Below are 13,657 nucleotides of genomic sequence, written 5' to 3' on the forward strand. Positions count from 1 at the left end.
TGCCCCCACATGAGGGATGACTGCCTTAAGTTCAGGTATTACCAGGAATGAGTTTCTTGTCAGGCTGCTCTTGTCTTGTGCTGAGTCAGCTCTGCTCAAGGCCAACCCAAGTGAAGTGTATCAGAGTTCCTCATTTCCCCTTGGGAGCTGCACACTGCATCTGTCGACTAATTCTAACCATGCCATGTCTGTCTCCAGCTTTCCCCACTCCCACCTCAGTTTTCAACCTTTTCCTCTGAAATGGCAACACACTTCCCAAATGACAACTTCCAAATAAAGTACTCAAATAAATTAAAAACACCCAATACAGACTACTCTGCAACAATGACCAGGAAGAAATTCAAGACTGTTTTCTCCTTCTCCTCTCCAAATATGTTATCTATTTTCCATTCCTCTAGGACAAGACAATAGTCTCTACTTGCCTATTGTTGTTCAGTCATTAAGTTATGTCTGACTCTTTCCAACCTCATGGACTATAGCATGCCAGGCTTCCTTGTCCTTCACTATCTCTTGGAGTGTGCTCAGACTCATATCTAGTGAGTCAGAGATGCCGTACAACTATCTCATCCTCTGTCACCCTGTTCTGCTTTTGCCTTCAATCTTTCCCAGCATCAGGGTCTATACAGTGAGTTGGCTCTTTGCATCAGGTGGCCAAATTATTGAAGCTTCAGCTTTAGCATCAGTCCTTCCAAGGAATATTCAGAGTTGATTTCCTTTAGGATTGACTGGTTTGATCTCCTTGTTGTCCAAGGGACTCTCAAGTGTTCTCCAGCACCATAATTCGAAAGTATCAATTCTTCAACACTCAGCTTTCTTTATGGTCTGGCTCTCACACCTATATATGACTACTGGATAAACTATAGCTTTGACTATATGGATGTTTGTTGGCAAAGTGATGTCTTTGATTTTTAATATACTGTCTAGGTTTGTCATAGTTTTCCTGCGAAGGAGAAAGAATCTTTTAATTTCATGGCTGCAGTCATCATCTGCAGTGATTATGGAGTACAAGAAAATAAAGTCTCTCACTGTTTCCATTTCTTCCCCATCTTTTGCCATGAAGTGATGGGACCAGATGCCATGATCTTAGTTTTCTGAATGTTGAGTTTTAAGCCACCTTTTTCACTCTCCTCTTTCACCCTCATCAAAAAGATTTTTAGTTCCTCTTTGCTTTCTTGCTATTAGAGTGGTATCATACGCATATCTGAGGTTGTTGATATTTCTCCTGGAAATCTTAATTCCAGCTTGTGATTTATCCAGCCCAGCATTTCTCATGATGTACTCTGCATAGAAATTAAATCAGCAGGGTGACAATATACAGCCTTGACTTACTCATTTCCCCCTTTTGAAATAGTTATTCCATATCCAGTTCTAATTGTAGCTTCTTGACCTGCATACAGATTTCTCAGGAGGTAGGTAAAGTGGTCTGGTATTCCCATTTCTTTAAGATTTTTCCACAGTTTATTGTGATCCACACACTCAAAGGCTTTAGTAGAAATATGTTTTTGTGGAATTTCCTTGTTTTTTCTGTGATCCAACAGATGTTGGCAATTCGATCTGTGGTTCCTCTGCCTTTTCTAAATCCAGCTTATACATCTGGAACTTCTCAGTTCATGTACTGCTAAAGCAAGATTGAAGGATTTTGAATATCGCCTTGTTTTCATGTGAAATGACCATGATTGTATGGTAGTTTGAACAATCTTTGGCACTGCCTTTCTTAGGGATTGGAATGAAAACAGAACTTTTCCAATCTTCTGGCAACTGCCGAGTTTTCCAAAGTTGCTGAAATATTGAGTGCAGCACTTTAATAGCATTATCTTTTAGGATTTGGAATTGCTCAGCTGGAATTCCAACACCTCTACTAGCTTTATTTGTAGTAATGCTTCCTAAGGCCCACTTGATTTTGCATTCCAGGATGTCTGGCTCTAGGTGACTGACCTAGATAACACCATCGTGGTTATCTGGGTTATTAAGACCTTTTTTGTACAATTCTATGTATTCTTGCCACCTCTTCTTAATCTCTTCTGTTTCTGTTAGATCTTTGCCATTTCTGTCCTTATTGTATCCATCTTTGCATGAAATGTTCCCTTGGTATCTCTAATTTTCCTGAAGATATCTCTAGTCTTTCATATTCTGTTGTTTTCCTCTATTTCTTTGCATTGTTCACTTAAGAAGGCTTTTTTATCTCTCCTTGCAATTCTTTGGAACTCTGCACTCAGTGGACTCCCTGGTGGCTCAGATGGTAAAAGCATCTGCCTACAATGCAGGAGACCCAAGTTCGATCCCTCAGTCGGGAAGATCCCCTGGAAAAGGCAATGGCAACCCACTCTAGTACTCTTGCCTGGAAAATCCCATGGACAGAGGAGCCTGGTAGGCTACAGTCCATGAGGTTGCAAAGAGTTGGACACGACTGAGCTACTTCACGTCACTGCACTCAGTTGAGTATGTCTTTCCCTGTCTCCTTTTCCTTTCACCTCTCTTCTTTTCTCAGGTATTTTTAAGGCCTCCTCAGACAACTATTTTGCCTTCTTGCATTTCTTGTTCTTTGGGATGGTTTTGGTCACCACCTCCTGTACAATGTTATGAACTCTGTCCATAGTTCTTCAGGCACTCCGTTTACCAGATCTAATCTCTTGAATCTATTTGTCACCTCTACCATATAATCATAAGGAGTTTGACTTAGATCATATCGGAATGGTCTAGTGGTTTTCCCTACTTTCTTCAATGTGAAACTGTATTTTACAATAATGAGCTCAGGACCTGAGCCGTAGTCAACTTCAGGTCCTGTTTTTTGCTCACTGTACAGAGCTTTTCCACCTTTGATACTGACCATCTGATGATGTCCATGAGCAGAATTGTCTCTCCTATTGTTCAAAATGGGTTTTTGCTATGACCAGTGAGTTCTCTTGGCAAAAATCTCTTAGCCTTTGCCTTGCTTATTTTGGACTCCAAAACTAAACTTGCCTGTTACGCCCAGTATCTCTTGCATTTCTACTTCTGTATTCCAATCGCCTATGATGAAAAGGAAATCTTTTTTTGGTTTTAGTTCTAGAAGGTTTTATAGGTGTTCATAGAAGTGTTCAGCTTCTTTGGCATTAGTGGCTGGGGCATACATTTTAATTACTGTGATGCAGAGTTCCAAAGAATAGCAAGAAGAGATAAGAAAGCCTTCTTCAGTGATCAATGCAAAGAAATAGAGGAAAACAACAGAATGGGAAACACTAGAGATCTCTTCAAGAAAATTAGAGATACCAGTGGAACATTTCATGCAAAGATGGGCTCTATAAAGGACAGAAATGGTATGGACCTAACAGAAGCAGAAGATATTAAGAAGAGGTGGCAAGAATACACAGAAGAACTGTACAAAAAAGATCTTAATGACCAAGATAATCATGATGGTGTGATCACTCATCTAGAGCCAGACATCCTGGAATGTGAAGTCAAGTGGGCCTTAGAAAGCATCACTATGAATAAAGCTAATGGAGGTGATGGAATTCCAGTTGAGCTATTTCAAATCCTGAAAGATGATGCTGTGAAAGTGCTGCACTCAATATGCCAGCAAATCTGGAAAACTCAGCAGTGGCCACCGGACTGGAAAAGGTCAGTTTTCATTCCAATCCCAAAGAAAGGCAATCCCAAAGAATGCTCAAACTACCACACAATTGCACTCATCTCACATACTAGTAAAGTAACGCTCAAAATTCTCCAAGCCAGGCTTCAGCAATACGTGAACCGTGAACTTCTTGATGTTCAAGCTGGTTTTAGAAAAGGCAGAGGAACCAGAGATCAAATTGTCAACATCTGCTGGATCATGGAAAAAGCAAGAGAGTTCCAGAAAAACATCTATTTCTGCTTTATTGACTATGCCATAGCCTTTGACTGTGTGGATCACAATCAACTGTGGAAAATTCTGAAAGAGATGGGAATACCAGACCACCTAACCTGCCTCTTGAGAAATCTGTATGCAGGTCAGGAAGCAACAGTTAGAACTGGACATGGAACAACAGACTGGTTCCAAATAGGAAAAGGAGTATGTCAAGGCTGTATATTGTCACTCTGCTTATTTAACTTCTATGCAGAGTACATCATGAGAAACGTTGGACTGGAAGAAAAGCAAGCTGGAATCAAGATTGCTGGGAGAAATATCAAGAACCTCAGATATGCAGATGACACCACCCTTATGGCAGGAAGTGAAGAGGAACTAAAAAGCCTCTTGATGAAACTGAAAGATGAGAGTGAAAACGTTGGCTTAAAGCTTAACATTCAGAAAATGAAGATCATGGCCATTCTCTTCATTTCATGGGAAATAGATGGGGAAACAGTGGAAACAGTGTCAGACTTTGTTTTGGGGGGCTCCAGAATCACTGCAGATGGTGACTACAGCCATGAAATTAAAAGACGCTTACTCCTTGGAAGAAAAGTTACGACCAACCTAGATAGCATATTCAAAACCAGAGACATTACTTTGCCGGCTAAGGTCCATCTAGTCAAGGCTATGGTTTTTCCAGTAGCCATGTATGGATGTGAGAGTTGGACTGTGAAGAAGGCTGAGTGCCAAAGAATTGATGCTTTTGAACTGTGGTGTTGGAGAAGACTCTTGAGAGTCCCTTGGACTGCAAGCAGATCCAACCAGTCCATTCTGAAGGAGATCAGCCCTGGGATTTCTTTGGAGGCAATAATGCTGAAGCTGAAGCTCCAGTACTTTGGCCACCTCATGGGAAGAGTTGACTCATTGGGAAAGATTTTGATGCGGGGAGGGATTGGGGGCAGGAGGAGAAGGGACGACAGAGGATGAGATGGCTGGGTGGCATCATTGACTCGATGGACATGAATCTGAGTGAACTCCGGGAGTTGGTGATGGACAGGGAGGCCTGGCGTGCTGCGATTCATGGGGTCGCAAAGAGTCGGACACCACTGAGCGACTGAACTGAACTGAACTGATGTTGAATGTTTTGCCTTTGAAACGAATGGAGATCATTCTATCATTTTTGAGAGTGCACCTAAGTACTGCATTTTGGATTCCTTTTGACTATGAGGGCTATTCTGTTTCTTCTAAGGTATTCTTGCACACAGTAGTAGATATAATGATCATCTGAATTACATTCACCCACTCCCATCCATTTTAGTTCACTTATTCCTAAAATGTCAATGTTCACTGTTGCCATCTCCTACCTGACCTTTTTATTTTCTCATTAATTATTTATTTAGTTGTTCAGGAGAGACAGCATAGAATAGAGTTTAATTAACTATTCATTGGAAACAAAATATCAGGTTTTAATCCCTAACTCTGAATCTTATTGCCTAGCAGATTATTTAATAAACACACTGTCCTTATTTTTTTCATTGATAAAATGGTGAAAATAACAGTATCTCTCTCATAGATATGTTGTGTCCATATAATGAATTCATGGAAATCTCAGAAAAATGCTTAATACATTAAAAAAATACTCAAGTAAATTTAGCTTCTATCATTCTCATCCTCCTCATTATTATTATCCATTCAGTGAATAGATATTTTCTGAGACCCAGGTACTAAGTAATATACTAGAATTTATATGCACTTTCTTTCAAAGCTCTCAAATTCTAGAAGAAGTCCCAGGCACCTAAATAAATAAACCCACTGAGAAACCAGTCTCTGCTAAAGTTAAAACAGTTATAGACACACAGAAAATTGAGCAACTGAACCTGAGGCTGTTGCATGGGGTATGCATGTGTGTGCCTTGCGGGGAAGGGTAAAGGACACTATGAAGGAAGCTGTGTCATTTAAGTTACACATTGATAGGAGTTTGACGATCACACAGTATAATGTGTGGTTAAGTCTTCTCTCTCAACATAATCGATTGTATCCTCCATTGGCTTACCACACACCTATAATTTTTACCCCTCAGCTTGATCCTGTATGCAGAGGGAAAGAGGGATAATATAAAACAGATAAGAATTATTGTCACCATGAGCACAGGAAACAAGGTTTACATACTTGCAACCGTGAAGATATATATACTTACATACTTGGGAATAATGAAAAGAAAAACCAAGAGTGAGAAGATTTAATTTTAGTAGAATATAAAAAGAGCCATTTAATTTTATACAGAAGAATACTTTTATTCTGTAGATGAACAGACTGAAATCCAAGTTTATCTAAGCTCACACCTCTTACATGGAAGACCAGACATCAAATTCTGGTGATATAACACATGCTTAGAAACTCTGTGGGCAAAAGCTAAGCTGCTTCAGATTTGAACCCTAAACTTTAATAAATTTTCTTCCATCTTCTCCATGTTTTAATAGTATAATACACACCTCTGAAAGAGTTCCATTGCTTTTAAGGAAAACTACTTTTATAATGTTCTAAGAAGCCATCTTTACTTTAAAGACTGCTTTTTAATTATTCAATAATAAATAATAATGATCATTATAAGAAGTGCAAGGCCGTTGCTTCTTGATACAAGTTGGGTATGCATGTTGAAAGAATGAAATAAACTTTCATCAGTTCAGTTAAGTTCAGTTGCTCAGTCGTGTCCGACTCTTTGCGACCCCATGAATACCAGCATGCCAGGCCTTCCTGTCCATCACCAAATCCCGGAGTTCATTCAGATTCACGTCCATCGAGTCAGTGATGCCATCCAGCCATCTCATCCTCTGTCGTCCCCTTCTCCTCCTCCCTCCAATCCCTCCCAGCATCAAAGTCTTTTCCAATGAGTCAACTCTTCACATGAGGTGGCCAAAGTACTGGAATTTCAGCTTCAGCATCATTGCTTCCAAAGAAATCCCAGGGCTGATCTTCTTCAGAATGGGCTGGTTGGATCTCCTTGCAGTCCAAGGGACTCTCAAGAGGCTTCTCCAACACCACAGTTCAAAAGCATCAATTCTTCAGCACTCAGACTTCTTCACAGTCCAACTCTCACATCCATACACGACTACTGGAAAAATCATAGCCTTGACTAGACGGACCTTAGTCGGCAAAGTAATGTCTCTGGTTTTGAATATGCTATCTAGGTTGCTCATAACTTTTCTTCCAAGAAGTAAGTGTCTTTTAATTTCATGGCTGTAGTAACCATCTGCAGTGATTCTGGAGCCCCAAAAAACAAAGTCTGACACTGTTTTCCACTGTTTCCCCATCTATTTCCCATGAAGTGATGGGAACAGATGCCATGATCTTCGTTTTCTGAATGTTGAGCTTTAAGCCAACTTTTTCACTCTCCTCTTTCACTTTCATCAACAGGCTTTTTAGCTCCTCTTCACTTTCTGCCATAAGGGTGGTGTCATCTGCATATCTGAGATTATTGATATTTCTCCCGGCAATCTTGATTCCAGCTTGTTTTTCTCCCAGTCCAGCATTTCTCATGATGTACTCTGCATAGAAGTTAAATAAGCAGGGTGACAATATACAGCCTTGATGTACTCCTTTTCCTATTTGGAACCAGTCTGTTGTTCCATGTCCAGTTCTAACTGTTGCTTCTTGACCTGCATACAGATTTCTCAAGAGGCAGGTCAGGTGGTCTGATATTCCCATCTCTTTCAGAGTTTTCCACAGTTTATTGTGATCCACACAGTCAAAGGCTTTGGCATAGTCAATAAAGCAGAAATAGATGTTTTTCTGGAACTCTCTTGCTTTTCCATGATCCAGCAGATGTTGGCAATTTGATCTCTGGTTCCTCTGCCTTTTCTAAAACCAGCTTGAACATCAGGAAGTTCACGGTTCACGTATTGCTAAAGCCTGGCTTGGAGAATTTTGAGCATTACTTTACTAGCATGTGAGATGAGTGCAATTGTGTGGTAGTTTGAGCATACTTTGGCATTGCCTTTCTTTGGGATTGGAATGAAAACTGACCTTTTCCAATTCTGTGGCCACTGCTGAGTTTTCCAAATATGCTGGCATATTGAGTGCAGCACTTTCACAGCATCATCTTTCAGGATTTGAAATAGCTCAACTGGAATTCCATCACCTCCACTAGCTTTGTTCTTAGTGATGCTTTCTAAGGCCCACTTGACTTCACATTCCAGGATGTCTGGCTCTAGATGAGTGATCACACCATCATGATTATCTGGGTCATTAAGATCTTTTTTGTACAGTTCTTCTGTGTATTCTTGCCACCTCTTCTTAATATCTTCTGCTTCAGTTAGGTCCATATCATTTCTGTCCTTTATCAAGCCCATCTTTGCATGAAATGTTCCACTGGTATCTCTAATTTTCTTGAAGAGATCTCTAGTGTTTCCCATTCTGTTGTTTTCCTCTATTTCTTTGCATTGATCACTGAGGAAGGCTATCTTATCTCTTGTTGCTATTCTTTGGAACTCTGCATTCAGATGCTTATATCTTTGCTTTTCTCCTTTGCTTTTCACTTCTCTTCTTTTCACAGCTATTTGTAAGGCCTCCCCAGACAGCCATTTTGCTTTTTTGCATTTCTTTTCCTTGGGGATGGTCTTGATCCCTGTCTCCTGTACAATGTCATGAACCTCATTCCATAGTTCATCAGGCACTCTATCTATCAGATCTAGGCCCTTAAAGCTATTTCTCACTTCTACTGTATAATCAAAAGGGATTTGGTTTAGGTCATACCTGAATGGTCTAGTGGTTTTCCCTACTTTCTTCACTGTAAGTCTAAATTTGGTAATAAGGAGTTCATGGTCTGAGCCACAGTCAGCTCCTGGTCTTGTTTTTGTTGACTGTATAGAGCTTCTCCATCTTTGGCTGCAAAGAATATAATCAATCTGATTTCGGTGTTGACCATCTGGTGATGTCCATGTGTAGAGTCTTCTTTTGTGTTGTTGGAAGAGGGTGTTTGCTATGCCCAGTGCATTTTCTTGGCAGAACTCTATTAGTCTTTGCCCTGCTTCATTCCGCATTCCAAGGCCAAATTTGCCTGTTACTCCAGGTGTTTCTTGACTTCCTACTTTTGCATTCCAGTCCCCTATAATGAAAAGGACATGTTTTTTAGATGTTAGTTCTAAAAGATTTTGTAGGTCTTCATAGAACCATTCAGCTTCATCTTCTTCAGCGTTACTGGTTGGGGCATAGACTTGGATTACTGTGATATTGAATGGTTTGCCTTGGAGACGAACAGAGATCATTCTGTCATTTTGAGATTGCATCCAAGTACTGCATTTCGGACCCTCTTGTTGACCATGATGGCTACTCCATTTCTTTTGATGCATGCCTGCCTGCAGTAGTAGATATAATGGTCATCTGAATTAAATTCACCCATTCCTGTCCATTTTAGTTCGCTGATTCCTAGAATGTCGACGTTCACTCTTGGCACCTCCTGTTTGACCACTTCCAATTTGCCTTGATTCATGGACCTGACATTCCAGGTTCCTATGCAATATTGCTCTTTACAGTATCGGACTTTGCTTCTATCACCAGTCACATCCACAGCTGGATATTGATTTTGCTTTGGCTCCATCCCTTCATTCTTTCTAAAGTTATTTCTCCACTGATCTCCAGTAGCATCTTGGGCACCTACTGACCTGGGGAGTTCCTCTTTCAGTATCCTATCATTTTGCCTTTTTGTACTGTTCATGGGGTTCTCAAGGCAAGAATACTGAAGTGGTTTGCCATTCCCTTCTCCAGTGGACCACATTCTGTCAGACCTCTCCATCATTACCCTCCTGTCTTGGGTGGCCCCACAGGGCATGGCTTAGTTTCATTGAGTTACACAAGGCTATGGTCCTAGTGTGATTAGATTGACTAGTTTTCTATGAGTATGGTTTCAGTGTGTCTGCCCTCTGATGCCCTCTTGCAACACCTACCATCTTACTTTCATATCATTCTCTTACTCTGTGGTAATTATTATCGGCATTTTATTTAAGAAAAAAAGGAGATTTAAGAAAAAAGCAGTAATTTGCTCAAGCTTATATGATTAATAAGTGAAGAAGCCAGGATTGGAACCCTTTTCTGCCTGTTAAAAGGATGTGTATCCTAACAACTTCAATAAATTACAGAAATAGTATGGACCTAACAGAAACAGAAGATATTAAGAAGAAGTGGCAAGAATACACAGAAGAACTATACAAAAAAGATCTTAAATGACCCAGATAACCATGATGGTGTGATCACGCACCTAGAGCCAGACATCCTGGAGTGTGAAGCCAAGTGGGCCTTAGGAAGCATCACTGTGAACAAAGCTAGTGGAGGTGATGGAATTCCAGTTGAGCTATTTCAAATCCTAAAAGATGATGCTGTTAAAGTGCTTCATTCAATATTTCAGCAAATTTGGAAAACTTAGAAGTCACCACAAGACTGGAGTAGGTCAGTTTTCATTGCAATCCAAAAAAACGCAATGTCAAAGAATGTTAAAACTACCTCAAAACTGTAGTCATTTCACACTCTGGCAAATTAATGCTCAAAATCTTCCAAGGTAGGCTCCAACAGTATGTTAACTGAGAAATTCCAGATGTTCAAGCTGGATTTAGAAAAGGCAGAGGAACCAGAGATCAAATTGCCGACATCCGTCAGATCATCGAAAAAGCAAGAGAATTCCAGAAAAATGTCTTCTTCATTGACTATGCTAAATCCTTTGACTGTGTGGATCACAACAAACTGTGAAAAATTCTTCAAGAGATGGGAATGCCAGACCACCTTATCTGCCTCCTAAGAAACCAGTATACAAATCAAGAAGCAACAGTTAGAACCAGAATTGGAACAACGGTCTGGTTCCAAATTGGGAAAAGAGTACCTCAAGGCTGCATTTTGTCACCCTGCTTATTTAACTTATATGTAGAGTATATCATGTGGAATGCTGGACTGGGTGAAGCCCATGCTGAAATCAAGATTACCGGGAGAAATATCAATAACCTCAGATATGCAGATGATTCCACTCTAGCAGCAGAAAGCAAAGAGGAACTAAAGAACCTCTTGATGAAAGTGAAAGAGGAGAGTGGAAAAGCTGGCTTAAAACTCAACATTCAAAAAACTAAGATCATGGCATCCGGTCCCATCACTTCATGGTAAATAGATGGGGAAACAATGGAAACCATGAAAGACTTCATTTTCTTGGGCTCCAAAATCACTCCAGATGGTGATTACAGCCATGAAATTAAAAGACTCTTGCTCCTTGGGCAAAAAGCAATGACAAACCCAGACAGCATCTTAAAAAGCAGAGACATTACTTTTCTGACAAATGTCTGTTTACTCAAAGCTATGGTTTTAAAAGTAGTCATGTATGGATGTGAGAGTTCTACTGTAAAGAAAGCTGAGCACCAGAGAATTGATGCCTTTGAACTGTAGTGTTTGAGAAGACTCTTGAAGAGTCCCTTGGACAGCAACGAAATCAAAACAATCCATCTTAAAGGAAATCAGTCCTGAATATTCACTGGAAGGACTGAAGCTGAAGCTCCAATAATATGGCCAACTAATGCGAAGATCTAACTCATTAAAAGAGATTCTGATGCTGGGAAAAATTGAAGTCAGGAGGAGAAGGGGACAACAAGGACCAGATGGTTGGATGGCATCGCTGACTCGATGGACATGAGATTGAGCAACCATTGGCAGATGGTGAAGGACAGGGAAGCCTGGCATGCTTCAGTTCAGGGCTGGCAAAGAATAGGGCACGACTGAGTGACTGAACAACAACAACTTCAATATGGTAATTTGTGGACTTATTTCCTAATTTAACATTCTTCAAATGTAAGGTGGGCACTGGAGCTGAGTAAACCACTAACTAAACTGGGTTTATTTCCAGAAAAAGTTTCTGCTTTTTTCCAGCAATGTCCAAGATAGAAGCACTCCTCTGCTGGATACAGTTTAGGTCAAAGACCAAGAAAAAGAGTATGATCTTCACTGATAGAAACAATCATAAACTTCCTTTAAATCTGCCCTCTAGATTAATATAGGTAGGGGAATATTTTACTTACTGTCTCTTGAGTAAAAGCCCATAGGAAATAAGTTCATTTTATCAACATCCTCTCTAACAGCTAACTTCTCAAACAGGCTCACCTTTGAGAACAAACCGAAAAATAATCCCTAGATATCCTGATAATTTGTGAGGTACATTTCTTGTTAAAGGCATTAAATTGGACTTAAAATTCACTTCTCTCGATCACCTCACTAATATTTCCCCAGAAAGGGCACCCACAGCAGTAGTGATTCACATTATTTCATTATATTTCTGTCTGCAGTTAATTCTCTTTTCTCCCTAGTCATTCTTTCTAATACTCTCTCCAGTTGTTCTGAAAATTGTTAAGAACATTGGTGAACTTTGGATGTATCAGAACATTTCTTTTTAGAGAAGAAACTTTGTTCGGTCTGTACAGTTAGACTGTTCTAAGGGCTGTCGCATGAAGAGGAAATAGATATTCTGTAGCAAAAAGGGTGGAAGGACAGAGCCTTGGGGGACCTGGGCAGTCAGAGAAGGAATAGTGGAGACCAAGAGAAGGAAATCCTTTCTGACAAACGGTGCTATGCTAGACTAAAATTGGCTTCCTCATGAGATAAAGAGCCTTTCACCACGAGAAGTGTGTAAGCAGAGGAGAAAAGATTGCCTGTTGGGAATGACATAGAGAATATTCCTGCGTTGGTAAGATATTAGAACAAATAACATTTTAGAGTCCTCTCTGAGATTATGAGTCTATGTTGTAAAATCTGATAGCTATATAGCAAGTGTATTCAAAATTTTTATATAAGCACCTTGCAGGCTATATGCTAAATAAACTTGCTGAATTAAGGATTTTCTGATTATTAAATAAATAGACAATGGATAATCCTTGAGTGATAGCTATCTAGAATGCAGAAATAATAGCATTGAGAAAGAAGTCTCTCTCTTTTCCTTCTTTCTCTAAACAAAACAGCAAGGCAATTTACAGAATTACCTTTTGTAAAAAATCACTGTATTCGTTCCAGGAGGCTTCCTTGAAACAGAAGTGAATAGGAAGGAGACAAGCCTGAAGAGCAGCTAAATTTCCGTTCGGTTCAGTTTAGTCGCTCAGTCCTGTCTGACTCTTTGTAACCCCATGAATTGCAGCATGCCAGGCCTCCCTGTCCATCATAAACTCCCGGAGTTCACTCAGACTCATGTCCATCGAGTCCGTGATGCCATCCAGCCATCTCATCCTTTGTTGTCCCCTTCTCCTCTTGCCCCCAATCCCTCCCAGCATTAGAGTCTTTTCCAATGAGTCAACTCTTCCCATGAAGTGGTCAAAGTACTGGAGTTTCAGCTTTAGCATCATTCCTTCCAAAGAAATCCCAGGGTTGATCTCCTCCAGAATGGACTGGTTGGATCTCCTTGCAGTCCAAGGATGCTCAAGAATCTTCTCCAGCACCACAGTTCAAAACCATCAATTCTTTGGTGCTCAGCTTTCTTCACAGTCCAACTCTCACATCCATAGATGACCACTGGAAAAACCATAGCCTTGACTAGATGGGCCTTTGTTGGCAAAGTAGTGTCTCTGCTTTTCAACATGCTATCTTGTTGGTTGGTCATAACTTTTCTTCCAAGGAGTAAGCGTCTTTTAATTTCATGGCTGCAATCACCATCTGTAGTGATTTTGGAGCCCCCCAAAATAAAGTCTGACACTGTTGACACTGTTTCCACTCTTTCCCCATCTATTTCCCATGAAGTGATGGGATGAGATGCCATGATCTTAGTTTTCTGAACGTTGAGCTTTAAGCCAACTTTTTCACTCTCCACTTTCACTTTCATCAAGAAGCTTTTTAATTCCTCTT

Source organism: Ovis aries, chromosome 21, assembly GCF_016772045.2.
Source record: "Ovis aries strain OAR_USU_Benz2616 breed Rambouillet chromosome 21, ARS-UI_Ramb_v3.0, whole genome shotgun sequence".
NCBI classification, from domain to species: Eukaryota; Metazoa; Chordata; class Mammalia; order Artiodactyla; family Bovidae; genus Ovis; species Ovis aries.